Raw genomic sequence first — 18,535 nt, forward strand, 5'->3', positions numbered from 1 at the left:
GGTCACTGTTTAGTTCTGCCGTTTTTTTATTTTGAGCAGAATCTCACCCTAAGGTAATTAATCCTTGGGTGCTATGTACACCTTTTTTTAATAATACAAATTTCAACACTTTTTTAAAAAAATTTGGAAGTATTCTGAGGTTTGTTCGTTGCCGTACAAAAGACATAAATTTACATTTACTATAAACACTTTTTACAATACAAAAACATTGAATTACATTTATCCATTAGACAATACATTTACCAAACAACATTTTTACCAAGCTTCAAGGTTGTACCCTACCAACTAGTTCTACTACCAGGCCTACGTGATTCTGTTTTCATCTGATTCAAACCTGGTCACACAAAGGCATCAAGCTTAGTATAAATTTTTTATTCCCATTGCATTCATGGGAACTTTCTAAAGCCTTTTGCTGGGAGTGCATTCGTATTTACGATGAATGTGCCAAAGCCGACGCGTTTCCAAGCCCGTGTCTCATTTGTCGGGCTTTTCTTCAGGGCTTTTAGTTGGGTACCTTCCTGCGTTGTGTGTACAAGTCTGTTCTGGTTAATTCAGACTCTTGACTGGCGTTTTGCTTTATTATTTTAAAAATAAAGCAAAACGCCAGTCAAGAGTCTGAATTAACCAGAACAGACTTGTACACACAACGCAGGAAGGTACCCAACTAAAAGCCCTGAAGAAAAGCCCGACAAATGAGACACGGGCTTGGAAACGCGTCGGCTTTGGCACATTCGTTGCAAATACGAATGCACTCCCCGCAAAAGGCTTTAGAAAGTTCCCATGAATGCAATGGGAAAAAAAATGTAAACTAAGCTTGATGCCTTTGCGTGACCAGGTTTAAATCAGATGAAAACAGTATCACGTAGGCCTGGTAGTGGAACTAGTTGGTAGGGTACAACCTTGAAGCTTGGTAAAAATGTTGTTTGGTAAATGTATTGTCTAATGGATAAATGTAATTCAATGTTTTTGTATTGTAAAAAGTGTTTATAGTAAATGTAAATTCATGTCTTTTGTACGGCAACGAACAAACCTCAGACTACTTCCAAAAATTTAAACAAAAGTGTTGAAACTTGTATTATTAAAAAAAAGTGTACATAGCACCCAAGGATTAATTACCTTAGGGTGAGATTCTGCTCAAAATAAAAAAGCGGCAGAATTAAACAGTGACCGGGTCCTTTATTCTTTAAACTCTAAGATGTTGTTCTACCCGGCCACAGTGTAGGACACAACCCCACTTTTTGTAAAGCGGGGCCAATAGTAGCATTTAATTTACTAGCCTGGGTATGCGGTATACCACTTTACTGGGGATTTACAAGTACATTTAATATGACAATAGCGTCCAGGCCAATTTTACCATGTTTACAGGAGTTTACAGGGGTGAGAACTAGCACTTTAGCACTGGTTGTCAGTGGTAAAGAGTGAAGAGTACTAGCACCAACAAAAACAAATTCAGCAAAACAGGAGGAGTGAAGGCAAAATATTTGCAGGTGACCCTGCAGAGAGGACTAGGTCCACCAATGACTTTGGTGGTGTATGGAGAGATGGGGTAACCTGGAGCCCTAGCAGCCTGCACTGTAACTGACTTTGATGTGGAGAGCAGGCTGAAGGAAGGGAATCTCGAAGTGATCTGGTACACAAACCTTGAGAAGAGGTAGAGGTATTGGGAGATATTTGAGCACCTTGGTATAAGGTACATATGACGGGTGTAGTGTGTATTTTCCTTCATGATGGTGACTTTATATAGTCTACAGAGCTTTCTAGTCTTGTTGTAGTGCTTCTTCGGAAGTCTTTTGAAGTCTCTAGTTTCAGCCTAGACTGCATTTATCTATTTTAAAAACCACCCGCTCTAATTTCACTTCCCAGTGTAGAGATCTTAGATGAGGTGTAATCAGAGTGTTGAAGATGGACATTAGCCTGTAGTTAAAGTGAGGTTAGGAGTCATCTATGCACCCTTCCTCATGTGGGCTGTCATTACCCCTCTTAAACTTTGCATTGCTTCTGCAGAGTAACTCAGAGCTGTAGTTTGAACCACCAATACGTGTTTTTCAGATGCTTTCTCTCTAGCACATATACCAATTTTGAGGATGAGCACATGTGCTGGAGACAGAGCATTATTTGGTCATTTAGAGAGTAGCTCTGGGCTCTATTGGGTGCAATCAGTGAGTCTGTGCACTTTGTTAAAGTGAGCCCACATGGTTCTGTTATCCAGTCCCAATGGTTTTCTGAAAAGGTTTTTTCTCTACTGTCTAGCGTGCAAATAAATCCTTGGTAAGAATTACAATTGCATTTTGTGGTAAATTTAATCAATTTGAGTCAAAACTTCTTATGTATATGAGTTGAAGACAAAGAATGTGGATTCTACGCAATTCTGAACCTAGAGACCGCATTAAATCTTGTTACAGCACCTTGAAGTTAACTTAGACTGTGGTTAACACACCAACAACCATACTGTGTCTCAATTGAAAACAGTGTATTAGATCAATTACAGTCACAAAAGAGCAAACTGTCATTTGTGGGAATGAGTGGCACATGTCAATTAGAGTAATGTTTAAAAATGGCATTGTCCCCAGTACATAAAGGCTCGTGGCACAGCAGACATAGCTGAGATATGCAGGTAGAGGGGACACTCTATAGCTTAAGGTCTTGATTACAAGTGGCTTATATCAAATGCGATATAACTATCACACCCGATGAAATCTAATACTCAGGCATTCAGAATCTATTGGGCTCAATAATTGTCACCTTTTAAGACTATTTGAGGAATAATGTATAGATTTTGGGGCTGTAATTTGGAATATCAAGTAAGGAATCTTTTTTTGCCTTAATATTGTAGTCAACATATCGAGGGCCAAAGTATGGAAAGGTAAGTGCACATGGGGTAGTGTAGATTTACTATTCTTCACTCCACTTCTATGTAGCTTGAAGATATATGTTGTCATGATACATATATGTGGACTTAGGCAGTGAAAATCTATACAAATTTACCTGCCGATATTTTTGTCCTCAATATTATGGCTTCCATTAAGGTATCATGATATTTCCCTACTAGATATTCAGGATCCAAACCAGATTTTGGTTCTTACCTTTCTAGAATCTGCATGTCCTGGTAAATAACAGGCCTTTCTGTTAAATTCTAGCAGGGTAGTCATGTCAACATTTAACAAGGGTGGAAACTTCATCACTCCTGAAAGTTATTAAACATTGTACCTCTTATATTTGCAGTCCCTTTATAATAGGTGTTTGCATAGGGAACTGATTTTAATGGGCACTTGTAAACTGGCCCACAATCTTCATCATTTGTTCTGCAACTTGGATGTTTTTTTTCTCAAAGGACGGTCTATAAACAGTGATAAAGTTGTAGAACTATGATCCTTATCTTTAGTCAATGAAGGCATTTTAAAAATAAAATAATTGACAAATGCTTTGCAATATCAACATAAACGCTTCTCAGATCTGCAGTGTATCATAGGCAGGGACCATGGAATTATGCAATTCAACAGTTGTGGCATTTTCCGCATAGTCAGGGATTTGCCATTTGATGTGCAATTCATTGTTTCGATACATAATTTGTAGAGTTGATCAACATTTTTAGTTTCTAGCTCGAATGGATCAAAAGTTACTTATATCTCAGGTACAGATTTTGCTGCACAGTGGAAGGCCCTTTACAAAAGCTGACTGGCCACCTTTAAGTTGCCTATTGCTGTATTTTGGTGTTAAACTGGTATCAATGAGGTGGAAACGTTGCCAAGACGTGTAAAAATAATGAAGGAACACTATCACAAAATGTGCCACATTACATCACATAATTTACATGCCCATGATGCATAATTTAGTCAAAACTGCTGCATAATTAAGTCCTCCCTGGCTGCATAATTGCATTAACGCTGATCATAGGACGTCCTCAAGACAAAAAGAGAAATATACCACATTTTTTATTGCTAATTATAACATTGTGTTGCAGTCTTATTTTCTCATTGCAAGAACTTGTCTCGACAAGTCCTTCACAGTTTTTACAGGTGAGAAGAGCTTTTCCCTTTATCTGTTTCATCAATCAATGTTAGCTTTGGAAGAACAGTTAAAAACATATCTTACAGGAGTGTGATTGCGCCCAGATATACAATGTAACAGTTAGGTCTGTCAAACTCTGATATGAAGAATCTTCTCAAGACGGATGTCTGCAATGGTTGGACATAAATAAAAGTTACATTGTTAGAATTATTTATTGAACACATTGATAACTGGTCACCGTGGGCAAACGATAATGTACATCAATTGACACTAACATGTTAAGTGGGAAATAAGAATTTCTTTCCAACATTTTACTCAGAAAATGTGGTGTTTCTGTCACTGTTGTTCAGCAAAATGCTCTTAACATGTTAATACTTTTATTCTTTTTTTAATAGAGGACGGCGCTGAACGTTTACATCTTTAGGAAACTGTTACCGCAGTGTATGATTGAGAACCTCATACAGGACGAGTAACGCTCAGGATTCATGGTTCACGTCTGCCCTTTAGGATAGAGACAACGTATGTCCACCTTTACCCCAATTCCCCACCACACACCTCCACTATGATCCGTTTTGTCAACATTACTGCAACTGCTGTTGATCTTACTGTCAATTTCTTTAATTTAGGTCTTCAGGTACCCCGACCACACTAAACTCCCTTGCCGTAAATAAACTCGACTGCAATTAACTTAAATTGTATATGTTTATATTTTTATGAATAACAAAATATGAAGTCTCTTCGCATGTTTTCTATATTATAGAAGATATTACACGTATTACTTAGCATCAAACATTTCATGGAATCGATCGAAACCCTTCTTTTGCCCCCTGTGTCCCACAGTTCCTGTTTGTTGTTAACTGCTGAAGAAAAACAAACTTCCAATTAAAGATCTGTCGAGAACAGGCTGAAGGTTTCTGAGCACTTGTGGTAATGGGGCTGGCGGTGGACAGACACCTTGCAGGTTGGGAAGGGAAATGAGCCACGTGGATAAACACTAAGCACCTGTGTTTATAGCGTATGTTTTATGCTACACTCAGGAAATGTCACCCAAGAAAATGATCGCTTAAACTGCAGACACTCAAATGGGTAAAATATAGTTTAGCCTCGAGTTGAATGTTGCTCAGGATAAGGGGGTTTAGTTGTTTGTCATTTAAAAAAAAAAAAAAAAAAACTATACTCGCCTATGATGACAGGCTTTAAGTCTGTTTCCAAGACGATCAGACACTCACAGGGACCTTTCTGGTAATGTACATTTTTCACATTGGAAACATAGCCATTAAGCATCTGTACTTGCTTAAATGTCGAAAACGAAAGTTACTTCTTAGCCACATTCGGGTATGTGGTCTCCTCTCCATGTGCTCATGCTTTACATATGGCGACCCAGACTGACAAAACTTCACAAATTAAATACCTTCACCTTCGTGCACCAGTGCCTATGGAAATCCTACTAGAAATATGCCCCCCTCAATAAACATATGCATTTTTCAAGTATCATGGGGTTAAGTCGCAAAAGCATTTATGTGCACAGGAAGTAGTATTACAGGAATACTCTTTTACATGCCTTTGCCAATCAGCCTAGAAACCTCCAACTCTAAAACCAAAAGTGCAAATACCGCACAGTCCTTTTATTTGTACTAATTGTATATAAATATTTCCTGAATATTCCAATATTAGATGTTTTTGTGCCAATTCTCAAAGGCAGGTACAATTATGTAAATGACTGCTACCAGAATACCACTATGTGTACTCCAACATGCCTTTGTGAATAGACCCTCTAGTGCTCGAAAAGTTGCACCCTTGTGTTTTGTTAATACTTCGCAAAAAAGCCACTGAATGTGACAATTAAAGGGTATAATTATAGGTGTTGTATTTGAGCAGTACCTTGTAGCTTAGAGCCACAAATAAAACAGAACGGCACAAACACATTGCATGGGGACAGATTGTTGTCACTGATCTTAGGTTCCCTCCATTGGCCACCTTCCATTTATTCACTGACACTCCTTGACCCTCACTGCAAGCCAGGTCCGAAAGCAGTATTTCATTCTCTTCCCAGTGTTCTGCAACATGCTGTCAAGTATTTTGTACAGAAACAACAATGGTCCCAAGCAAGGAGACAAGAGATGATCGAAAATAAATATAGACTCAGTCAGTTCTATATTGCCGAAGACATGCCCAGCCGGGCAGAGGTCCTCAAGGTTTATATTTAAATAAAAGTTTGAAAGACAAAATAACACCTTCAACAGTTCATGTGCGTGGGGCACAAGCCTGTACCCAACCACGACAATACATAGACACAGACAACATACAGAAAGGGCTTGCAAGGCAAGATCAACAATCTCTGTAAGGTTCCAATTTAAACAGAGAAATTATTGTAGGTACCATTACATAGTTTTGTATAGTAAATCATTATACAGGTATATGGTACTCAGAGAGTCGACGACGTTTCGGACCCCCTTACTAAATGATGGGGTCCATCATCAGGACAAAACAATAGTTGCCTTTAGAATATAAGCTTCTTAAGCCGAAAAGGGCGTAAGGTTTAAAAGCTCACAGGCGAGCTTAGGATGAACAATTAAACAGGACCAGAATTTTAGATGGAATATCCGTAGGGCTTGGAGTAGCGGCTAAGTTCAGAAAAATAGTTCTTGGGTCCAGGGGCAGAACAGATAAGATACCTCGTTTCCGCTTGTACCTTATGGTCCGGGTGTTACCGGTTGCGCTGAGTCGCGCCGGGGTCCTGGAACCAGGGGGTGGCCGGGTCAGTCGGCAGCACTGGATTTCCTGGTCAAGTATTTTGTGTCGTAAAGTAACAAAACCTTTACAGAGATCCTGGGCATAAAGTAAAAACATGAATAAAATCAGTCTGGGATGATTTTTACCTTAAAACAGTGATAAAATATGTATAGGTTCAGGTGGGTTTCTTGATAATCCACGAAAAATCCTTTACAAATAGAAAGTTTACCCCTACTCTGCACACAGCAATGCACGCTTGAAATGTGTTCACCCCCAACAAGGGAGTGCCTGCTTGATCCGATTTGATGCTGGAATTATCAGAAGCAAAAATTGGTTTACAGGAAATTCTTTTGTAATTCGCCAAAACATATGAGCATTCAGCTACCTGCCCTGTCTAAAGTACAAATTTATAATATAATTCAAACTCGAACAAAAAAGTACGAGACAGTCACAAAAACAATTTGCTCAGAATTCATTCTTATACAATGTTTTAGCTGTAAAACTTTTGACCTGGACAAAAGAGCAAGAAAGTGCAAACTAAAAGTGCTAAATGTGGAAAAGAAAAACAAAAGGGGGGATGGGAGCAGTAAGTGCAGTGGTTACCAAGCATAAAACAGAACAAGAATTGGCAAAGCCAATAGGTCTTGCCTTTGGGAAGTATTTGGCTTTGCCAATGCTTTTTAAGGGATGCTGTACAGCATCCCTTGTGCTATGCAGCAAGGCTAAAGAGGAAACCAAAAATAGGCACAATAAAATTATCTCAGTGGTCATGTCCTTTTGTAAGCATGTGCACCACACACCCGTGTGTCTACAAAAAAAATGAAGTGGACAGTTTTTCCCTTTTATTTCCTAAGCCGAATTGTATCAGTAAATTAAAAACAAAAAAAGTCGTGTGAAAGAGATTTTTTTTCAAAAGTGGGTCGGAGAAGCTACATGAGAATCGGGAGGGCAGAAATAACATAGAGGGCGGGGATTGGAAGCAACACGGAGGGTGCAAGTGGCACAGAAGATGGGGAAAAAGCAGCACGAAGGACAGGAGAGAAGTACATGACAGGTGAGCGAGAGTACCTTGGAGCATGGGGGAATGAAGCATATGGGTGAAAGCACACAATGAGTAATGTGGGGATAAGCACAAAGCAATGCGAGGTGAAGCACACAGAAGGGCCTGTGCAACACGAGGGGGTGGGGAAGAAGCACCTGGGTGAGAGAGAACAACATGGAGCGTGATGAAGCGGGACGAGAAGTACAGCAGGGAGACAGCTGGGCAGTAGAATCCACTGCAAGTTAAGCTGACAGTAGGTCTTTTCGCAAAAGACAGCTTGAGGTGTCGGGTAGGTGCGACCTAAAAAGGACAGAGAAGGTTACAGAGGGACGAAATTGTGGTTTTTCTTTGACTTCCAGCATACAGAAACACAAACACTTTATTTTTAAAAAAAAAATATTACATGTATTAATTACCTCATTGTTATGCAGATTCGGCATAATTAAGGCAAAGTGGTCCCTTAAATTTCCCTTAGATTTCAAATGAACTATGAACATTCCTTCCCAAGAATTCTGCTGTACCTGGGAGAAAAAAATCCTGGACGCCGGTCTGCCAGCATGGCAGTACGCTAACTCTCCAAGGAAGGACTACAAATAATTTAATTCAGCTGTATCATTAGTCCTTTTACTTGATAAACAATTAAGGTAGACCCACATACCAACATCTATCAAAATGTGTATTCTATCAACAGACACTTCTCATTCTAAAAGAGACCTCGAAAGTGCAGTCTAGTCCCTAGTGCTTGACACATCAAATGGTCTCGCCAGAAACGGCCTGTACTAAGAGCAGTGCTACATGCAGCTGCAGGCCTATCCATAAACAAGCATAAATGTTACCATATTTACACCCTGATTACAATGGTCCTGTGCACACATATAATCAATATTTCACAATGTATGTCTGGTATATAAAATAACATCAACACAAAATCCGTTTGTGGTTTTCTCTGTTCCTTTAATTCGTATTGGCACAGAAAACAGTCAGCCGACACGTGTTTTTTTCTGAGAAAAAATAATCTCCGACTCTTCAGTGTTCGAGCCACAATGGACGATGTATATACTCCCTAAACCGGTGATAATTCCAACCCGGTTGGGTTGAAGAAAGTTCCATGAAAGGTGGTTACAGATCATAAGGTAAGTATCAATCACATCAAAGACTACTGTGCAGCTCCAAAGCCAATACGGAGTCAATAGGAAAGGATAATTCCTTCGTAAGTAACGTCGAAGACCGAAGAGAGTAATACGGTCCTGGATGATATGTGTGTGTTTCCTTTGTAACATAGAAACGGCGTGGACTTCCGCATCTCGGCGATGTCAAGTCAATGCGGAAACTTCCGCATTGACCTGATGATCTGTAACCCCCTTTCATGGAATTTTCACTTGACCCAACCGGGTTGGAATTATCCCCGGTTATTTTTTCTCAGACGAAACACGTGTCGGCTGGCTGTTTTCTGTGCCAATACGAATGAAAAGAACAGAGAAAACCACAAACGGATTTTGTTTTGATGCTGTTTTATATACCAGACATACGTTGTGAAATATTGATTATATGTGTGCACAGGACCATTGTAATTACTGTATGGGGTTGGTCCACAATCACAAAGTGAGGGGTTATTAGGGTCACCCCTTTCCTGTCAGTACCATTAGGATTAGGAACTATGTCGGACTGACTACCCTAAACTTTGCAGAGCGCCACCAACTTCTCTATACTAAAACCCTAGCTCCAAAAATATTAATACCCTGCTTGCCTCACTAGGATCGCTCCATTAGGAAGCAACGTGCTCTTTTAAAACAAAAGCTTACTTAACTTACAAAGCTGTTTTTGTGAGCATTCCAACATATTTAGCTAAAAAACAGATCAAACGCTAAACGTGGGCTCAGAAATTTTAGGAGAAAAAATATCACTGGTAGGACCCAGATTCAAGGAAATATCTAGACTTGCTGGAGCTTTTGCAGGCAATGCAGGCAAATTCACATAACCAGATCCAATTAAGAAAGGCCACTTCTTTCAAATCAATATCTAATCAAATACAATGGCTCCTTCAGCAATATTAAACTGACGAAAGCCACGGTATAGCCTGGCTTGTTAGTGTCCAGATTATGAAAGTTCTAGCAATTGAAAGTATTAGCAAACGTGCTCAAGAAGATTTTATGAAAGCATTTATTGCTACCCTAAACCTGCGGATTTTGGACATTTTAAAATCAAAACTAGCATCACATGTAAGCAATATAGGAGGGGCTTACATCCTAGTGTGCCATTTCGTCTTACTTATTGGGTTAGAAACAAGACAGCATATAGTCATGAGCTTCCAGCATTTATTGGCTTCTGGTAGTGCGACTTCAAAGGGAAAGACTTTGGGGCCCATTAGGATCCGGACCGTCCACCGCTATTCCACCCGGTCAACAAGTCGACCGGGCGGAAAAGAGTTTAATATGGTGGCGGTGTCTGTTAGACACCGCCAGCCAAATGACTTGGGGCGGAACCATGCAAAGGCATGAGGGAATTGATTGTGGGGGCCGTTGCAAGCCCCCTGGGACTCAGGGGGTGTGGGGGGTGCACATGGGGGTACCTATGGTACCCCCCTGCAGTTCCATGCACAACATGGCAGGCACTGCACAGTGCCTGCCATATTGTGCATAGAAGTGCACAACATGCCTTCCTGTCATTGTGGCGGGCGGTGCTGAGTGCACCGCCCCCCCACAATGTCAGGAATGCAGGATGCGCCCACCACTGTGGCGGGCGCATCCTAAAGCCCCCCACGGGACCCCCGCCCTTATGGCGGTCGGTGCCCTTTTCACGATAGGATGGCGGGCGTACTTTGTCTGCCCGCCATCCTAATGACCCCCTTAGTGTCAATTATTTCTTGTTGCTGTGGAATCATTGATGCACTTGCTTCTATCTTGTGCAAGCTTAAAAGAGTCTCTGGCAGAATTCATTATACTATTGTTCAACGAAGTGCTGATTTCTCAAACAAAACATGCGAAAAAATGCTATTTGCAAAGTTTGCAATTGTTTGCCTTTATCTGTGGTTAACTTTATTGGTATTTTTTAAACTTGGTGAATGGAAAGGGGCGACCATTCGGTCCCCCCGAACGTATGGTGGAGTACCACGATCCCCCCGGGAAGCCATCTTGGGCGGGAGGCGAGTCTCGGCTGGTATGCCCGAAGCGGCGTAGCCGGGGCGCGCCTTTTCCCGCCCTGGAGTGGGTTGTCCTAGACACTGACGCGGCTGGCCACGCCCTCGGAGGCAGGCGGGGGCGGGTTTACGCCCGCCCGAAGACGGATAAAAGGAGCAACAAGCCAAGAAAGCATCCTCTTGTTCCTGTGCTCTGAAGCTGCACCTCCCCGCTGCACGTGAGCTCGAGACGGAACGAAGGGCAATCAGTGGTTTTGTTATAACAATATTTTTCGGAAGGCTAAGGAGCACGACCCAGCTCTAACATGGGATTGTTATGACTCCATTTCTTGGCAAAAAATGGAGAATTCAGGCATGTTAAAAGTACCATTGTCGGGGAGTAACGGGGGTGAGTCTTCCCGCCAATCCTCTGGGACGCCCTTTCGGACGGGGGCAGGTAACGGGCACCACTCGAAGTCGAGTGGCAACACAGGTAAAAGGGGGATTTGTTGGAATTTTAACAGGGGAAAATGTACGAGGCCCCAGGGGTCATGCAAGTTTAGACATGAATGTGGGGGGTGCGGACAGTCTTCCCATCCTGAGACCATGTGCAGAGCCAAAACGGGTGATAACGGTGGTGGGGGAAGCGCCAAACAGGTCTAAAATAGTCCGAGGGGCGCCTTTACCTACCCCGATTGATACCATGGCAATGATTCCTTGGCTCAACGAATACCCGGATCATGTCTCCGCTGGGGTGTTGCGAGACGGGTTTTCATATGGTTTCCGCATTCCAGTGGGGGATTTTCGGGGTGAAGCAAGTTGTAAGAACCAACTGTCGGTCCTGCAGCATACGGCGGTGGTACAGGTAAAGATTGGGAAAGAGGTGACTCGAGGGCGTGTTGCCGGTCCATTCGATTTTCCACCGGTTGCTAACTTTGTTTGTTCCCCATTAGGGGTGGTCCCCAAGAAGGACCCGGGTGAGTTTAGGCTAATACATAACTTGTCAGCCCCACGAGGTCTTTCCGTGAATGATGCGATAGACCCGGAAGTGTGTTCGGTGCGGTACGCATCTTTCGATGAGGCCGTCGCCATGTTGAATCGCCTGGGGCCCGGGGCGCTGATGGCAAAATCAGACATCGAGTCAGCGTTCCGGTTGCTCCCGGTACACCCAGACGATCAGCGTCTCCTTGGTTTCATGTTTCAGGGTCGCTATTACATGGATAGATGTATGCCAATGGGTTGCTCTATATCTTGTGCTTATTTTGAAAAGTTCAGCTGTTTTCTACAATGGGTATTCACGAGAAAGACGGGTTTTCACCATGTTATGCATTATCTCGATGACTTTCTGTTCCTGGGGGCAGCCGGAGATCCAGAATGTGGACAGGCTTTACAGGAATTTTGTGTTCTAATGAATCATTTTGGTGTGCCATTGGCACCAGGTAAGACTGTGGGTCCCTCGACTTCACTCGAGTTTCTGGGGATCGAGCTCGACTCGGTAGAAGGTTGTTTTCGGTTGCCCAAAGAAAAGGTGTTAAAATTCAGGGCATCACTTCAAACTTGTGTTCGAGAGTCTAAGGTAAACCTGCATCAATTACAACAAATGGTGGGCCAGTTGAATTTTGCCCTCAGAGTAATACCGATGGCCCGCCCCTTTTCCCGCTCGATCGCACAAGCCATGGTCGGCCTTAAGGAGGGACATCACCGCACAAGGCTTTCGGCAGAGATTCGCCAGGACATGCGCATTTGGTTGGCATTCCTGGCGGATTTCAATGGTCGAATTGTCTGGAACAAGCCGGCGGTGTCCTCCGAGGAGCTGGGGCTGTGGACAGATTCGGCGGGGAGTATAGGTTTTGGCGCCATATTCGGTACGCAATGGTCGGCTCAGAAATGGCCGTCATGGTGGCACGAGTGCGGGCTGACGAGTAACATTGCCTTCCTCGAGCTCTTCCCTATTTTGGTGGCCCTGAAAACATGGCCTGAGGGGTTCCGAGATCACTCTGTGGTATTCTGGTCTGATAACATGACCGTGGTTGAGTGTATCAATAGTCAGGCAGCACGTTGTAAATGGATTCTGAGACTGCTTAAAGAAATTGTATTGTTGTGTATGCAGTTGAATGTGCTCTTTCGGGCGCGACATGTCCCGGGGGTGCTGAACCAAGCGGCTGATGCGCTTTCTCGTTTCCGTATGCAGGCCTTCTGGGGTTTTCTGCCCACAGCGGACCCGGTGGCGGCACCCTTTCCCGAAGCTCTCTGGTCTCTCGGTGCCCCGAACTACAAAACCTCGTGGGAGAGAGTTTAGCACCCAGGACAAGGAAGGCATACGAAGGGGCGTTTCGTTCCTATTGGTCCTTTTTGGGTTCAGCTAGGTGGGAGCTTTGGGGCCAGGAAGAGCTTGTCGTAAAATTTTTGCTGTCTTTACATCAGGCAGGCAAATCAGTAGCTACGGCCCAGAGGCATCGGGCCGCCATTTCCTTTATGGCAAGGGCTCATGGGATCCAGGACCCGACAGCGTCTTTCGTAGTACAGAAAGCGCTACGTGGGTGGCAACGCCTGGAGGGTCGCAGAGTAGATGAGGTCTGGATAGATTGGCCCTGTTATTTTCTGTACTCCCTGCGACATGTTCATCCCAGCATGAAACAGTGTTATTCCGAGCCGCTTTTGCGCTAGCATTCCATGGGGCTATGCGGGTAAGCGAACTGGTGGCGAAGAACAAGCAGGATACGGTGGGGGGACTGTGCCGTGAGCACATCCAGGTTAAGGGGGAGACGATGACTGTCTCGTTTGTCAGATCCAAGACCGATCAGGGTGCGATTGGGGACTGCATAGTCATACATAGGATTCCCGGGTCTCCCATGTGCCCTGTTGTTTGCGTAGAGGAATATTTGGCGCAGAGGGTGGCATCATGGGGGGGGACCTTGTTGAGACACGCTGATGCCACCCCACTGACGAGGTTTCAGTTCCAGCGGGTGCTTGCGATGTCAATTTCTGCCGCGGGCTTGAATCCCGGCGAGTTTGGGACCCATTCCTTTCGGATAGGGGCTGCTACTGAGGCTACAGCCAGGGGTCTGAGTGTGGAAAAAGTAAAACGTTTGGGGCGTTGGTCCTCGAATTGTTACAAAAGGTATGTGCGGTTGCACATGTTGTGAAGCTGTAATGATGTACTCACGCTTCTTGTTTTTGTTTGGTTTACAGTTTCGCAAGCTTACGAGGCGGGGCAGACTGTGCAGTCGACCCGACACCTGGGAACCAGCGGTCAGACATCACCGGCTGCGGAAAGAGAGGTGTGGGTCGTGGGCCACTCATACGTGAGGCGTGCCGCGGACGTATTCAAAGCAGGTGACATGATTCACATGGCTGGGGAATACGGGTACAGGGTGACCTTCTACGGAAGGGGCGGGCTCTGTATTGACCAGTTTCAATCCTTTTTCGAGGGTTTGTTAGGGCGGACAAGGTCACCACCGTCTATAATCATAGTCCATCTTGGGGGCAACGATTTGGTGGCCACTGGTAGACGACTTCTTCTCGAGGCAATACTTTCCACAGTAAGTTGGTTGGCGAGAAGAGTTCCAGGGTGCACAATTGCATGGTCCCATATGATTCCACGAAAAGTGTGGCGGGGGGCGAATTCGGTTTCTGCTCTGAATCACTCAGTGAAGAAAGTAAATAATAAATTGGGTAGATTGTTTCGTTCAAGTACACTGCATTCTATTCCGCATGGTTGTATCAAGGGGGACAGTATGTACCTGGGAGATGGGGTCCACTTGTCCCGGGTGGGGAATGAGTTACTCATAGGAGACCTCATAGCTTGGCTAAAGAGTTTAATACATGACCTTTAGGCAGGAGTTGTGGGGGGTCCGGATAGCCGGTCAGCTATCCGGCCTGTGGCGGTAAGGTCATGATCGGTGAGCAGTAATTGGAAGATCCCTATGGGGGGGGCGTCACCCATTACGGATGGGAGCGCTCGGGGGAGGTGGCCATTGGCCCCTCAACGGGGAGGCGGTCCCTTCTAAGGATAGGCCGCCGGAAGGAAAGGAAAGGTGGTCAAGGCCCCTTCCTGGATAGGAGGGGCTACGGGCCCTCCTGGGGAATTTCCCGGGGCCAGGACATCTGCGACGGCAGATGGGGTAAGTTGTGTGGGGTTCGGGAGGGGGTTTACGCTACCTTTTAGACACCTCACACGAGTCCTCGGACGACCGTTAAATGGCGTCGAGTTCATTGGGGCCCCCGTCAAGTACAAAGGAAATTGGTAGATGCACTTGAGGTACGCCTCTGTGCGGTCGCTCCCCTCACAAGTGAGGAGGGGTATTTCTGGTTTAGGGATCTGACACCGGTTACGACCTTGCCGTTGGCCCTTAACGTTAGGATGTACAATTTCAAGTCAAATGTTTTTGTAGGATGTTAGTTCGGCTAGGAGAACCTTTGTATTAGAGATCTGTTAAGGTTAGCCAAACATCGTAATGTGGAAATGAAATTGTACATAATATGAAACTGTTATTTTAATGTTTTTGATTTTGTTTCATATTTTAATAAATACGGCCGGGAGGGTCACTCCCTCCCGCCTTCCAAAAGTTCAGAACCGTTTCCGGTTTCCCATCCTTGGGGATTGTGTTGAGAGGGGGTGGCGGGTATCTCAGCCATATGGAAAGGGGCGACCATTCGGTCCCCCGAACGTATGGTGGAGTACCACGATCCCCCCGGGAAGCCATCTTGGGCGGGAGGCGAGTCTCGGCTGGTATGCCCGAAGCGGCGTAGCCGGGGCGCGCCTTTTCCCGCCCTGGAGTGGGTTGTCCTAGACACTGACGCGGCTGGCCACGCCCTCGGAGGCAGGCGGGGGCGGGTTTACGCCCGCCCGAAGACGGATAAAAGGAGCAACAAGCCAAGAAAGCATCCTCTTGTTCCTGTGCTCTGAGGCTGCACCTCCCCGCTGCACGTGAGCTCGAGACGGAACGAAGAGCCAATTTTGACCCACCCACCAGCCCCTGAGGACAGCAAGTTGTTTTGAATAAAGTTTTGATGTGGTAACTCTATTTCTTACAGGTTGTGATGATTGTCATGATATTTTGAGTATGCAATAAAGAATGATCATTTTCAGTATGTTTTTTCAAATAAAGTAATTCTGCACTAAGTGTTGAGCAGTAATCATGCTTGTAATAGTTATGATTGTTTTGGAATTTAGTAATTTAGGTAAATTGTCGTATTTATTTTGGTCGGGCGGTAAGGTCATGATCGGTGAGCAGTAATTGGAAGATCCCTATGGGGGGGCGTCACCCATTACGGATGGGAGCGCTCGGGGGAGGTGGCCATTGGCCCCTCAACGGGGAGGCGGTCCCTTCTAAGGATAGGCCGCCGGAAGGAAAGGAAAGGTGGTCAAGGCCCCTTCCTGGATAGGAGGGGCTACGGGCCCTCCTGGGGAATTTCCCGGGGCCAGGACATCTGCGACGGCAGATGGGGTAAGTTGTGTGGGGTTCGGGAGGGGGTTTACGCTACCTTTTAGACACCTCACACGAGTCCTCGGACGACCGTTAAATGGCGTCGAGTTCATTGGGGCCCCCGTCAAGTACAAGGGAAATTGGTAGATGCACTTGAGGTACGCCTCTGTGCGGTCGCTCCCCTCACAAGTGAGGGGGGGAATTTCTGGTTTAGGGATCTGACACCGGTTACGACCTTGCCGTTGGCCCTTAACGTTAGGATGTACAATTTCAAGTCAAATGTTTTTGTAGGATGTTAGTTCGGCTAGGAGAACCTTTGTATTAGAGATCTGTTAAGGTTAGCCAAACATCGTAATGTGGAAATGAAATTGTACATAATATGAAACTGTTATTTTAATGTTTTTGATTTTGTTTCATATTTTAATAAATACGGCCGGGAGGGTCACTCCCTCCCGCCTTCCAAAAGTTCAGAACCGTTTCCGGTTTCCCATCCTTGGGGATTGTGTTGAGAGGGGGTGGCGGGTATCTCAGCCATAATGCTAGTAGTCATGATGTTGCCTTTATTGTTCTTTTAAATTTTGAGATAGTGTATATTTTTGATGTACATTTACTAAATAAAAATAAATGGAATAAATCAACGGAGCCTTTTTTCTTCTTCTGAGGCTTAGCATACCATGGAGATGTGTTCATTTTAAGACATATCAACTGACTTGATTTAAAGTTATAAACATACTGAGTTATTATGGCTGGATTCATACCAGTCATTGTGTCCTGCTATTGCTAATGATTGTAGCAAGACACATTGGCACATGCATCAATATTGCATTTTGCGATTCCTTAATTACGAAAAATAAGGAATCGCAATTAAGGAATTGCAAACTGCAATCCATCAAAAAATCGCTATAAAAATAGCGATTTCTTAAAATTCCTTAATTGCGATTCTCTAATTGAGAATCGCAATTAAGGAATACTTCCCCATAAATTCCTATGGGCCTAGAGGCATGGATGGAAAGACATTCTTAATTTTCAATTCAGCCTTTAGAAATTCGCAAATTAAGAATGCAATTTCAAGGGTGCAGGGGTGTCCAAAGGACACCCTGTTGCACCCCTGAAATCTGCTTAGAAGTACATTTTGCACACTCACATGCCCCAAGGGCATGTGTGTGTGTAAAATGGAACTTTGAAAAATGCACCTTAGTGCATTTTTCAAAGTTTTCGCAAATTACCAGGAAGGTCAACTTCATGGTAATTTGCTCCCCTTATTTGCGAATTTTTAGAGTATGATGCATTGCATTTAAGGAATCTCAATTTGAGATTCCTTAAATGCAATCGCAATTTAAGAAATCGCAATTTCCCGATTTCTTAAATTGCGAAAATTACAAAAATGTTAATGCATCCCAAAAATGGGAATTGCATTCGTAAACGGCCGAATTTTGCGATTCGCACCGTTTGCGAATGCAATTTCCTTTGATGCATGTGGCTGATTGTAGTCACTTCTGAAAAGGTTTCTGGTGGTTGAGTTCAGCACATCCGTTTGGAGGACGGAAACCTGTTGTTGAGGTTGAAGTCTCAAGGAACCCATGGCCATATCTCAGGGGCACCAACAGAGTTTCAACCACATGTGGAGCAGGCGAGCAGCCAGTCTTCTTTTCCATGCCAAGAACCTTGGGGCGAGGAAGAGGACAGATGAAACAGAAAGTCACAAATAGGGGAGGATGAACTATATATTCATTAGATGTGGACTCGGATGGAAGTACCATTTTAATCTTGGAACAGGTTATTATTGGTGTTTAATTTAGGTAGTAGTTTCTTTTAGCTTGTAGATTTCCCCTTTGTTTTCAACTGAATACATATAGTCCAGTGTACAAAATTCTATATGCTGACCTAGGAATTTTAACTGGTCAGACGGAATTCCCACCAAGGTGTGCACTTTCAATATTAACAATATAATTTACTTTTTTTCACTATAATTCACTAATATTACAATTTTCACTATAATTCAATTACAACCAAGGGGAGTGAATGCTGCTTCAACCGCATTTTTTATGGTAGACAATTGGTATCGTATTCCCTCATTAAATATCAAGAAGAACAGAGCTCTACCATTCATTAAATGAGCGCAATAGAGAGACTCGTGAGCTGTGCTGCTTTGAGGAAGCTCTAACAAGAAACCTAGCGAACCACCTAGCGTCTTTTTGTTTGACATGT

Source organism: Lissotriton vulgaris, chromosome 3_1 (genome assembly GCF_964263255.1).
Source record: "Lissotriton vulgaris chromosome 3_1, aLisVul1.2, whole genome shotgun sequence".
In the NCBI taxonomy this organism is placed as follows: domain Eukaryota; kingdom Metazoa; phylum Chordata; class Amphibia; order Caudata; family Salamandridae; genus Lissotriton; species Lissotriton vulgaris.